This window comes from Schistocerca gregaria, chromosome 3, assembly GCF_023897955.1.
Source record: "Schistocerca gregaria isolate iqSchGreg1 chromosome 3, iqSchGreg1.2, whole genome shotgun sequence".
Taxonomy (NCBI): Eukaryota; Metazoa; Arthropoda; class Insecta; order Orthoptera; family Acrididae; genus Schistocerca; species Schistocerca gregaria.
Genome location: NC_064922.1, coordinates 801,927,391 through 801,941,874, shown reverse-complemented (window position 1 = coordinate 801,941,874; position 14,484 = coordinate 801,927,391).

Here is a 14,484-nt window from a genome sequence, read left to right as displayed (position 1 = left end):
AGTGTCCATTTGTGTTGAAATAGAATCTACTGTGTTCTTGCAAGTTGCGTAACCGAATCGGTGGATGCAACTGAGTCAATTTTAGCTTGCAAGTTCTCATTATTTTCATGAACAATTGTTGGCAGTTCTTTTATGGCTGCTTCGTGATTCTGTAATGCGTTTTCATGCCGCGAAAAAATAGGTTGAAAATGCTCACAAATTTGTGTTTTTACGTCATTACAGATTTTTTGACATTTCGATTCAATGTTATGTAACTCAGTAGTTAAATCTTCACGTGTTTGTTCAAGTGTGGTGTCTAACTTCCAAAGATTTTGTTCCATTGTGTCCAGCTGTTGCTGTGTTTGTCTCTGATTTTGTTCCATTGTGTCTAACTTTTGAAGATTATGTTCCATTGTGTTCAACTGTTGCTGTGTTTGTCTCTGATTTTGTTCCATTGTGTCTAACTTTTGAAGCTTTTGTCCCATTTGTTGCATTAATTGTAATAACAGTGCACTGGTGTCTGAAACATGTTCCTTAGTGCTATTTGGTAATGCATTTGAACCGGCAATATTCACAGATTGAAAAACAGAAAATGTGTCTTGACTTATTTGAGAAAACGGTGAGTACGCAAAACCTGAATCTACAGTATTTGCAAAAATGTGTCCTGTCATTTCGGAATCCTTAGGCGAGATGTTGCCAACCGATAGATCGATAATGCTTCCCTGTTCACTAATTGTTTCACTGTCTACACCATTGTTTGCATCCCGCTCCATTTCCCCATGTACAATTACCAAATTACTACTTTGAACATTAGTTAATTCATTACACGGTGGCGCTAACACACTGCTTACGTCTTCACTGTCATTTCTCAGTTTACTTTGGAGCCTAGTATTACGTTTTTCACACACCATTACAGTCACAATATTTCACACGACAACACAGAAAAGCACAATTTGAAGAGCAAAATAAGAAAACACATTAACATAGCACTGAAAATAATAACTAGTTAATTGCAAGCGCAGCTGCGAAATACTTGGTGCAAATTTACATGCGTGCCACACCTGTTTTACTGTACATCAATGAAAGACTGCAACTACAAAGGAGATTCTCTCTACAATTACGCTCTAGCAATAAACAAAATCTACATTAATTACACAAACGACAAGAAAAGAATCAGAAGATTCCAGTGAGGTATCCTCGGCTAAGGGTCGACATATGAAACGTCCCCTTTGAAAAATTATACGTGATTGTGCTTAAACTGAGACACAATATTTTTAGCGCAACGCAATCTGACTTTCAAAAATCTCTACAAAAAATGGCCCTGACTAACATTAACCTATACGTTTCACAAATCGCTTACCTCACAAAAATCTTGGTTACTCCAACTACTGCAATACAACGAGCGCCACTACTGCCAGCTAAATGAAAGATTCAAACTACTGAAGGCACTAACTACTGATAGGCATAGTTAGCAAATGAAAGACTTTAATACAGAACAAAAAATGTATTTACCTTAACAGTCATAATATATATATCACTTCATGACACCAATTCTTACAAATTTCAAAACTCCGCCATATCTCTCCCCACGTCCACCACTGCTGGCGGCTCATCTCCAACTGCCAATGCTACGCGCTATTAGCATCCAAATGCCGCTGCCCGACACTACAATGGCAGACAACAATGCAAACTAGCCACAGACTGCGCACAGCACAGCCAGTGATTTTTCATACAGAGCGCTATCCGGCGTTACCAATAAGAAAACCTAAACAGCCTACTTACACACTGAACAAGTAAATTACAAGACACGTCTGTTCTTATTAATCTCGTCGCATTTCCTTAGCGTTTGTGACATTTTATCGCCCGCTCGTAGGAGTCTGCACTCGCTAGCTGCGCTCACACGCCGGTTCATTACCTAAAAACATAGGTGAGAGACTCCTATGTACAACTAAATTAAGAGTCAGCTTCTTGATAGTTTCTCGCGGAAAATTCTTCCTATCTATGTCACTGATTTCCAACGGAAGATACCAGGGCTTATACAGTTTAAATGTTTCTAACAGGAAAGGGTAACAGATCTTTGTGAATCACGCAAAATAATATTAAATATCACGTTTTCTGCAAGTCTTTACACAAGTTATTATTAAAAATTCTTTTCAGGTATGACAATAGCAGTCAATTAACAATCGTCTAAGCATTTCTGAAGTATAATGCTAGTATATAAAATATTAATAATGTTCCCACAACTACAGCTGTAATAAATCCACATATACTCAAAACTTTCTACACCCACTCTAATCTATAGCGTTCACAACCTGCAGATGAGTTTAATGGTATTGATTATCCAACACTATGTTGCAATATAACGGTTCCTGAGGCTGATGTGAATAAACACAAATACGAGACGCATTGCATACTTTTCTGTAAGCGAATTAATAATGGAAGTAGTCAAGTTACACACTGGATGCAGTGCTAAGACGTGTGAAAGCAAAGCTGAAATTCAAGGCGTACTGATAGAAATGAAGTCAAAGTTAAAACTGAGCACAGACTGATGAAAATGGTCGGTCTTATATAGACTTTCGCTAGAATAATAAGCAATTTTGTTTATTAAATTATAGTCTGAAAATTCCGTTAATTAAAATGTCCAATTGTAACTGGCAGTTGAAACTACGGTTATGTTTGGTTTAACAAATGCTGTATATGAGCAGTAGCTGCTGAAATGTACACAACCAAACTATGTGTGTTTACTGGTTCAAAATGGTTCAAATGGCTCTGAGCACTATGGGACTTAAGTTCTGAGGTCATCAGTGCCCTAGAACTTAGAACTACTTAAAACTAACTAACCTAAGGACATCACACATATCCATGCCCGAGGCAGGATTCGAACCTGCGACTGTAGCAGTCGGGCGGGTCCGGACTGAAGCGCCTAGAACCGCTCGCCTCCGTCACAGACTTTATTTACTGGCATTCGCTAATTTACAAGTATGGCATCCATATTCAGTGATGAAATTTAGTTCTTGAACAGTATATAATTCTTAATTTGTAAAGGTTGTCACATGATATGAGCTTCGCTGGATGCACAAACATCAGATTAACAAAAATATTTGACTAAGTCATGGAATGTGCCAGTACTTTGATCATAATCTGTTCTGAAAGTTTGGACTAGTTGAATTATTTAATTAAAAACGTAAGATAAAATAATGAAGTTTGGGCAAATATAATTAGGTTACAAAAACAGGAAAAATTTCTTTCTCTTTTCAGTGAACGGGGTGTTTCCTTTAGATATAACAGCATAGAGCACAATGTTTTTAGTAACACTAACTGCATGAGATTTCGTAATTATAGTAACATTTGAATTACTGCATTTCTAGTGAAATTAATTATTATACAATGCACTCGGAACAGTGGATACCATGACCTGAATAATAAGGTTTTGAAGGGAATTCCCAGTTATGTGAAACTGATATTTTCTGTAACATGTGGTCACTATGTACGCACAGTATGTTATGTATGTTAGATATGTAGATAAAGTAAGATGATGTGGCCAATCCTTCACTGTCACACGCTCTCGTGGCAGATTCCAGTAGAGTAACAATAGTATCTCTCTCGTGGAAGAACTCATTAGAGTAGCTTGACTCTTCGGTGAAGGTATGTTCTCGAAACTTTAACAAAAGCCCGTACCGAGCTACTGAGCGTCTCTCCTGCAGAGTCTTCCACTGGAGTTTATCTATCATCTCCGTAACGCTTTCGCAATTACTAAATGATCCTGTAACGAAGCGCGCTGCTCTCCGTTGGATCTTCCCAGTAATTCCTATTTATTTCATTTCTCAGGGACTTATATTCCTGTATTCCTCAATTTCCCTGAACGTTTTTGTACTTCCTTCTTTCATCGATCAGCTGAAGTATCTCAACTGTTATCCATGGTTTCTTCGCAGATACTTTCTTAGTACCTATGTTTTTCCTTCCAACTTCTGTGACTGTCCTTTTAAGAGGTGTCCATTCCTCTTCAAGTATACTGCCTATTGAGCTATTCCTTACCGCTGTATCTATAGCATTAGGGAACTTAAAGCGTGTTTCGTCATCCCTTAGGACTTCTGTATTCCACTTCTTTGAGTATTTATTCTTCCTGGCTAATCTCTTTAACTTCAGCCCACTGCTCATCACTACTACGTTGTGATCCGAGTCTATATCTCCTCCTGAATACGCCTTATATTTCAGTACCTGATAACGAAATCTCTTCCTGACCATTATGTAATCTAACTGAAATCTTCCCGTATCACACTGTCTTTTCCAAGTACCGCATCCTCTTGTGATTCATGAACAGAGAATTCGCTATTACTAGCTGAAATATATTACAGAACCCAATAAATCTTATCCCTCTCTCATTCCTTCCCCAAGTCCGCATTCCGTCTTAACCTTTTCTTCTACTCCTTCTCCTACAACTGCATTCCTGTCCGGCATGACCACTAGATTTTCATCCCCCTTTATGTACTGTATTACCCTTTAATATCGTAAGATAGTCTTTCTATCTGTTCGGCATGTCTATCTAAACTATCTTTCCCGGTGCTGGTTTGCTATCGATTCTGATAAGAACAACCAAACAGTATCACTGACCTGTTCATTGCAACACAATCTTTCCCCTACCTTCCAACTCATAAAGAATCCTACTCCCGTTATAGCACTTTCTGCTGCTGTTGATATTACCCAATACTCATCTGACCAGAGGTCCTTGTCTTCTTCCGTTTCACTTACTGTCCCCTGCTATATCTATATTGAGCTTTTGCATTTCCCTTTTCACATTTTCTAGCTTCTCTACCACATTCAAGCCTCTGACATCCCGCGCCTCGACTCGCAGAACGTTATCCATTCGTTGATTATTTAATCTGAATACCATGGCAGTATTTATATTTGCTACAGATAGATTACATTGGTATTTAAAAGGTAAACGTGACTCATGATTACCTTCAAAGTAAATCCTTTCGTATTATTAAAATGATTCTGGTGTGACGTATTTAAGCTGACGATTTAAAATTATGCCCTTTTAGAAATCTATTCGACATGTTTGCAAAAAATGCATTGTTTGTAACATGAAGCCAGGAAATAAGGCAGCAAAATATTAAGAAAACATATTTTAATTCATGTACCAACAACGTTTATTAATACTGAGATTCAGAAGTCTGAATCATAATATAATCAAAAGAGAGAATACTGTTACTTATAGCCGGCCGAAGCGGCCGAGCGGTTCTAGGCGCTACAGTCTGGAGCCGCGCGACCGCTACGGTCGCAGGTTCGCATCCTGCGTCGGGCATAGATGTATGTGATGTCCTTAGGTTATTTAGGTTTAAGTAGTTCTAAGTTCTAGGGGACCGATGACCTCAGAAGTTAAGTCCCATAGTGTTCAGAGCCATTTGAAACATTTATTACTTATATACGAAAGTAACTAGTCATAAGGAGGCTTTGACTAATCTTTCTCGAAAGTGATAATGCAGAGAACAAATGTTCATGCATGGCGGAGTGCAAACGATACCGCACATTGCATTGTGTGAAACTAAACCATGCTCCAGGAAGGACTACGTTTAGCTCTTGCTAATTACGTTAAGAAGACTCTGACGGGGAATTTGATTCCACAACAATTTGCGAACGCATCGTAGCCAACTTGACAACAATTCTTTGATAAAGGGATGAAAGAAAGATGGCACTTCGGACAAGATCGGCTATTACTGCTCCTCTTTTGATCCACGGAACAGTAGCGTGCTCAGTGTTAAGGGAAGCAGAGCGACTTACTAATGAATGAAGCTTGTGTTGTATAATCAAGATAATGATTCCCACAGCACTGTATCACTGCGATCGGACACCTAATGCTACAGCTGACTAAACGATAGGTTTTTTTGTATCACGGATATTACTTCTAGAAGTGTACGAGAATGAGAATTCAGTGGATAATTGAAATTCTGTACTCCCGATCCATCTGCGGACGCCAATGATCGTCATAAGTTCCTGTGAACATCTGCATCTATCTCTATAGTCTGCAAGTAACCTGGGGTGTGTGGCAGAGAGTACTTCTGCTACAACTAACTGATCCTTCCCTCCCGTCTGTTCTACTCGCGAATGGCGGTTGGCAAGTATTATTGAAGGTAAGCCTCAGGAGTAACTCTAATTTCTTGAACTTTCTTCTGTCAACAGTTTCAAACAGAAATGTCCAATATATACAGTGGTCGCTAAAATGACAGCATTTCCCGTCGGGCTAGCGGTCTTAAATCTACAGTTCAGCTGAGCCGCCGTTAACTATTCCTAGAAAGTGAAAAAACTCTAATGAATAAAACAGTCTATGAGGGGCCAACAACTTTTCCTTGTCACATCTAAAACTACCCCCCCCCCCAACCTAGACGGTATCAGCAGTGGCTTACATTCAATCATGTGGTCTTATTGTTCTGATTATAAGAAATGATATTTAACAGACCTCAATTTCAGACTAGTGTTTTGTAAAAAATGATTTGTCATTGTAAATTTGTAAAAGGTTTACAAAATTCGAAACTTTCTAATTTTATTTCTGGTGGGGAATGATATGTGGGACGGAGAGGATCATAAGATAACTTCCATCCGAACACATAAATGAGGACGTACGACGAAAGTGCTTCTCTGAATTGAAAAGGTTCGCACCGGATGAGGAGTTTGAGAGTTCGTGAGTACTACAGTCACGCAAGTTTCTGCATCTCTGGTGACGGGAGTAGGGCTGTACAAAACAGAACACCGAGTTTGAGGCTTGTCGTCTGGCCGTCAGCCGCATGGATCCTCGGTCAGACTTAATGAGCACAGCTCTCCAGAGTGCTTGCAACAAAGTTCCAGAGAATTAATTAAAATTTATAATTCATCAGGCGGCCGTAAAGGCCTAATGAAGTTCAGCGGACCGTGGCGAGTGTAGAGGCGAACGGCGCTGCTGGACCGGCAGTAAAGCGACCCCAGTCTTGTCGCATCGTGGCGCTCACAACTTCGCACAGTGCCCAGTCGTTATCAGAGTAATTACGTCACCCACGGTACCAGGAATCTTAATCCGCTGACACAATATTGGCTCATGTTGATCACGTAAATATGATAACATTCAGAAACCTCCGTTGGAGATGCGCAGTTACGCCATCGGACAGAGTTCGTGGCAGAGTTCATATTTGCCATATTACTGGTTGACACCGACACATTACTTCTAATTACAGAGATTATTTCACTCGATCCTCACATAAACCGTTAAAAAATATAAATGTCGTGTGATTAGGGCCTCCCATCGGGTAGACCGTTCACAAGGTGCAAGTCTTTTGATTTGACGCCACTTGGGTGACTTGCGCGTCGATGGGGATCAAATGATGATGATTAGGATAACACAACACCCATTCCCTGATCGGAGAACATCTCCGACTCAGCTGGGAATCGAACCCGGGCTCTTAGGATTGACATTCTGTCGCGCTAACCATAAACACATAAACACATAAACGGTTGAATTGCCATATATTTCTCGACTCTATAGACAAAGTCGATAGCGCAAGACTGTGACTTGGCTGAGGGTTGCGTTACTACATGATGGGAGTCACTCTTCTAGTAGGAGTTTCAAATAAATATTCTCGTGAACCAGCCATAGGCCAAGAAATATTTATTGGCCACTGATTATGAGTCGACAGAATTTGGCAGCTAAATAATTTCATTAGTGATCCTTTTCAATGAGTGAATACACTCGAACTCTGTATTGCTAAAGGTGCCTTTCGATACCAGCACCTACCTTGTGTAATAAGTGTTATTCGGTGGTTGTCATGGTAAAGTAAGTAATTATTATACACAAAACTATTTATTCTGATTATACTAAATTGGAGATGTAAGGTCGGTTGTGTGCCGCTGTAAATTACTATTGTCTCAATCATTATTCCTGTCATATTTCGAGTTTTGATTTCGCGGGTTTGCTTAAGCCGACACTGTTGAGTTGTAAGACCTATAAACAGGCAATTCAAACTGAGTATTCTTTGAGCTCAAGACGATATTCTATAACGTGGTACCTTAGTTTGTTATAGGTCAGAAGTATTTTACGTGTCATTAATGTTCTGCTGTCTGCTTTGTCTAAAGAGGAGCTAGTTCTGTGAAGTAGTCCTTTGTACTTTATTAGTGTGTTACGCATTGTGCCTTTTCTTGTTAATTGTTTTTCAGAAGCTACAAATGACTCTGTGTATGTTGCAGCTAGCTGAAACTGACGTGTTCACGGGGGTCGCGTACTGAAGAGGTTGATAGTGGCCCTTTTCACTAGGGCCCATCCAGCTATCCTACTTCACTACATTTGTCTCTCTTATATCGTTACTACGTTAGTCGAGTGGAATAAGCGCTCACTGTAATCACCTTATATGTTGAAGTTAAGTAACTCTCATGCCAGGGTGCGAACATCCGTGGGTACAGTCGTATTCTCATCTATAAAGACTGATAGTGTTATTCATTTGTTCTTGTCACATGTACGATTATTTATGTTGTTATATTTAATGTAAGTGTTAGCGAGGTCCGAATTCGGACGTGGCATTCTCCTCTTGTAGGAAGAAATTTAATTGATTTTATTTCTTTTTTAAGTAGCTTTTTGATGCGTACATTTTGCTTCCTTGTTTTGTGTTTTTGTGGCTTCCACGTTAATTAAAATTACTATAAAGGTAAATTTGGCAACGGTGGGTTTCGTATTCCTAAGTGGATCATAAGTTAAGTGCAGGAAACCTACCAATTAGAATTGTTTGAGGATCTTTAACCCATATTCGTTACATTCTCCTTCTTACTGTTTGGCCCTACTTCGAATTATGTGGCTCTTCTTGGTTCTGTATTCGGATTTCTTTTTAATCAAGAATGCTTTCACTTTGTGGCTGTGTGGAAGGTTACTCCACTCCGCCCGCTTCCATCTGCTAGTTCCTGTGCACTTATGTGTAAGTAAGGGACACTGGAAGTAACCCTTGTAGGGTAATCTGGCGGAATTTTGACAGGTTGTATATGCTTTCCGGCTGACTTTGTACCTGCTGCTGCTCTGATTTCACTGTGGTTATCCATTTCTGCTTGGAAGATCTACGTCTACCTATCATGGTGAAGATACTATTTGTGAATCAGCAAGAATTCTTGTCGATCAATTGTCCATTGAAGGACAATTGCCTTTTCCTCATACATGTGAATCTTCTAGGAAATGGTAAGGCTCAGTTGCGTCTGATCCTGTAGGTGCTATCTCTTCTTTTATTGAACGTAGCATTTTCCTCGGGATTTTCGGTTGCTTGAGTTCAAGTTTCTTCAGAGGAATTCAGAAATGTAGATTGTGGAATGACTTACTATGTTTAAGTCTTAGCTTGTTGGAAAGATACTCCTGTAAATGCTCTCGCAGATGTAGTAGACCATTGTCAAATTGGCACAACTGCCATCTACTGTCAAGTTCCGGCTCTCATTTGCTGAAATCCGCCCTCTCATGGAAGGGACTTTGCGAATCATCGGGCCTTCTAGTGTAGCTTTATGTTAGTAATGAACTCGATTTACTGTAAACTGACCCTCAAATCGGTTTTAACGGCTTTGCGGTAGAGGCTCCATAGCTGTTAAGTAGCCTCCTCTTAGCTAATAAAACGAGGTCATCTACAAAGAGTAAACAGTGTACATAGACATTTTATTTATTGTGTCCAGTCCTCATTCCACTTCCCTATGGTAGTTTATAAAACTGTTCGCTGATGATCTACGCCAGTTCGCTGTTACAGAGCATGCACGATAGGCCATCACGTTGCTTAGCTCTCGTTTGAGTGATGAAACTCTCAAACAGCTCATATATTAATTTGGAGTTGATGTTCATTAGGGGTCTTCTCATTTCTTCCCAGTGGAGATCAATGTCTGACTGTCAATCGCATCATATGCTTTTTGAAAGTCAAAGAGCATGACTACACAGAGATATTGTCCAGGACTCTAGTATGTATTGCTCTGTGCAAGATCTAGATAAAAAAACGAGCCTGATATTCACCTAGTTGGGAGTTAAGTTGATTGGCGACACTAGTTATCAGGGCTCTAGAGAAAATCTGTAGGTGACAGATGTCGAGGTGGATCTTGCTGCCCTTCCTGTAAAGAACATGGATCACAGTTGATGTAATGTTATCTGTGCGTCTTGCATCACCTGAGGAATGCTCTGAACACATTGTTCATCTGCATGTTTCTACACCTCCACTACTATCCCATTTTCACCTGAGGACTAGTTCTTTTTTAGGCTGTTGACAGCCTGCTCTATTTCTTTCCTGGCTGACGATATGGAGTCTGGATTCCTAGAAAGGGGATCATGTAAGATAAGTCTCTCTTTACGTTCCTCTGCATTGAGGAGCTTTCCATTATCTCTCCAAAGATGAAGAATGAGGGCTGTATATGGGATGACCTGCTCCTGAAGTCCACAATACACTTTTGTTGAGACTCCCCTGACTGTTGTTTCAAGGAAGTAGTGCAGTTTTTCTTGCTACTGCGATCACTGTTCGTAGTTAATTTCCTTTGCTTTGAATAGGCCTGTTGATTGGGCTCATCTTTCTGCTTGTTCCACTGTATCCAGGCTCTGCACCTCTCCTCTTTAGCCTGGTCACATGTTATGGTCCACCAGGGATGCTTGCTATTCTTGGATGCTGCAAGTATGGTAGCTTGTGTGACATGCAGCAGATCTTTTTTTAGGTTGGATCTTTGATTTTGTGTGTGTTTTCCTGAGAGTGTGGTGTGGAAGATACAGAATTCAGTAGTACAGTGACCCTCTTCGATACCTTAAAATCTCTTTCTAATGTTAGGGAATTTCTCATTGTTATAGGTTGGTCTTCAGTAGGAAGATGTAATGGTCAAAGTTTAGGTTGGCTTCTATCAGTAGCTCGACATCTCCCTGTTGTACCTCTTGTCTATAGCTACTAGCTGGAACTCGCCTAACAAGTGATCTGGGATCTTCCAGGTCTGGGACTTACAATGTAGTTGTTTGGGGCTGTTGAATTTAGGACCATGTTATTTTTGTCACAGAGGTATATAAGTCACTTCCGTTACTGTTGGTCCTTTTGTGAGTTGGATGATAGGCAACTCCCTCTTGGCCATTTTGTGAGGAGGTGGGGAAGTGTTGTGGGATATTGTCTAGGTTTCTTTTTCTAGAATAATGCAGTTTATTCAACCACTTTCGTGTTTTCCTTTTAGTGTCATTTGCGGGAAAGTTCAGTATAGTGTACACCGTCGTGCGGAACATTGAAGACAGTGAGGAAGTCATACAACTAGTTTCAGTAATGCCTATTACGTGATCGATCATCCTTCTATGTACAGCGAAGCCGATCTCTAGGTGTGGAACTGATCAGTCTGGTGCCTGGTTTCCCTTTATGGATATTGTATCCTTGGGACTCCATCGTATCTTGGTCCATGAAAAGAGTCTGTTGTAGCGATGCTACCTTGCTGCTATACTTACTCAACACATCCAGCGTATGTTTCAGTTTGCCTACTCTTAGCAAGTTTTTAATACTGATTGCGTTTAGTTACGTGACATTCGGTGAACCAAGTGAAATTGCAGGCTTTCCATAACCCAGCGACCTACTTACTCCAACACGAAAGTCGTATTCCCTATGTTAAGTTTCGCTTCATGCCTAATACATCGAGTATTTAAGCAGGGTCATGCTAATGGGTGAATGGTTGTTCCTTGACGAGGTTACGAACCCTGAGGTTCATAGTATGAGGACAGGAGGTTGTTGTAGGCCCGCGATTAGAGTCAAACGCTGCTAAAAATAGTCCTTCCACCTCGTTAGTCGCTGTGACTGGCAGCTTCATACGGCGTTGAAGCAGTTCGTAGGCACCCTCCCTGGCTACTATCTATCAGAGGTCGAAATGGTTCATATTCCTCTGAGTACTATGGGACTTAATTTCTGTGGTCATGAGTGCCCTAAAACGTAGAAATACTTAAGCCTAACTAACCTAAGGACATCACACACATCCATGGCCGAGTCAGGATTCGAACTTCCGACCGTAGCGGTTGCGCGGCTCCAGACTGTAGCGCGTAGAACCACTCGGCCACTCTGGCCGACCTATCAGAGGTCATCTTAAGAGTATTTTTTTGCATTTTGTTAACTTACTCTACTGTTGGGAGAACATTGTGTATTGATTGCCGTGTAGCAATAGCTGATTAATTTGTGACCAGTGTTTAAATTAACATTTGTCTTCTGTCAATGGTTAGCGAATTTTTGTGTGCGGAGCATAGTGGACGCAATATTTGAATCGGCACCAGTTGGTGGCAGCACACTTGAGTTACAGAAGTGTGTGTGTTTCGAGGTAACCGGGATGAAATTGCACCCATCTGATGTTGAGTTTAATGTATCATGTCTCGTTTATAGGATATCCACAGTTTTAGTGTGAAGAAACTCACAATGTATTACTGTATACGGCGTTTCTGTAAACCAAAATGTACCACTAACTGATTTTTGGAGAGGGAACAATTCGAATAGTGTTCTGGTATTTAACAACTCTAAATTAAATCCTTTATTGTTAGAAAACGGTATTAAAGTTACATACATACGAAGGATGAGCGAGAAAATTATGAGCACCGACCTGCAATCGATTTATCGATATAAACCCGTCCTGGCGAGGAATGACTGCTAGTCAGACACATACGCGGTGCATTTAGCGTGTTGTCCGTGTCCAGAATGGGGAAGGCCCTCAGTCTGTCGGAGTTTGACAGAAGGCAGATTGTGATGGCCCGGAGGCTTGGCACGAGCATTTCGGAAACTGCACAATTTGTCGGGTGTTCGAGGAAGAAGTGCGTCTGGACAGGTAGTGCATCGAACTAACGATAGGCTTCCGCAGCAGACGACCCATACTTGTGTCAATGTTATAACCATGATATCGGCAACTGCGACTGAAATGGGCTCGTGATTATCGGCACTGAACACTGGCGCAGTGGCAGAGCATTGCGTGGTCTGATGAATTCCGATACCTTCTTCATCATGCCGATGGAGGACCGCGAATCCTTGGTTATCCAGGGGAACAACTACTTGACACCTACACAGAGGATCAGAGTTGGCGGCGGCTCCATTGTGCTTTGGGGAACATTCAAGTGGGCATCCACGGGTCCGGTGGGGTTTGTGCAGGGTATCAAGACCAAGGAGTGTTGTACACTGCTTGCAGACCACGTACCCCTCTTCTTTGACGATCATGTTTAACGACTACAGCGACATTTTTGAGCAAGATAATGCACCATGTCACGTGGCTAGGAGTGTGATGGAATAGTTCAAAGATCTGAACACGATCGAGCACATCTGGGCAGTGACTGAACGTGACGTCAGAGCTCATCGCCACCTTCCCAGGAATTTACGTGAATTAGGTGAGTTTTAGGTGCAGATGTGGTGCTCACTCCCTCCAGCAACTTACCGAGGGCTCAATGCTTTCATGCCACAACACGTCGTCGCTGTTATCCGTGCAAAATGTGGACATAGCGGTTATTGGGGAGGTGGACATAATGTTCTGATTGATGAGTGTAAATAATTTAAATAATTCGCCGATTGGAGGAACGGGTGTGGAAAGGAGTAATGGAACGTTGTTGTTAATATATAAGGTAAACTATGGATATTGGTGGAATGGAAAGTGCTATTGATGTGCGGATTTAGTAGAATGGATTGGTAGTGAGGGGCTCGTATTGTTAGTCCATCAACAGGTTTTAATAATGTTTAGGAAATGTATTTTCGTACAAACACACACTTTCAAATAGAACAATGCGGTCTGACGTTAGCTGACTAGAGTTAGGGTAAATTACAATGTCAGCCATGTTCGTATCACGATTCTAGCACTAGTCGTTTACGAGAGATCGTATTTGGAAATGTTCCCATATCTACACTTACATAATACTTGTGGTAGCACACACTAAAAAACAAAACAACTGCATGCACTATTTTTGCGGATTATGACCAGTAACGAGACTACTAACTACCACAGGTTGTGTTCAAAAGGACCACAGGTAGTGGCCATACACGCTTCAAATATGGAACGACTGCTGCACACGAGCTAGAATTTTAGCGGAGATACCGAGCAGGCTGCAGTAATAAGTCGTTGCATATCATCCGACGTAGTTGGTATGTCCCTGCAGGCAGCATTTTTTTAGCTTCATCTATAGCAGAAAGTCTACAGACGTCAGATACAGGGAACTGGCCGAGCAGGGTACAGGTCCTCTGTGTCCAACCCAACGATTTGGGAGAAGTTCCTGAGGACATGCTGTAATACCTCATGCACTAGGGGTGGACAGCCATCAAGTTGGTATCACAGCATCCTACCAGTCTGCAGGGGAACGTCTTCTAGCATAAGATGGTGTGTTAGGAGGCTGCGATACCTGTGTGAGTTCAGTGTTCCGTTTACCACAAACTTGCCATAACCTTATGGTTCGCTATTCCTCACTACATGTTTACGCTTCACGGACGCTGTGGTCGACTAAACGAAGCCAACGGGGACTATCAACAGAAAAACATTGCATGTAACGGCGGCTCACGTGGCCGTGAA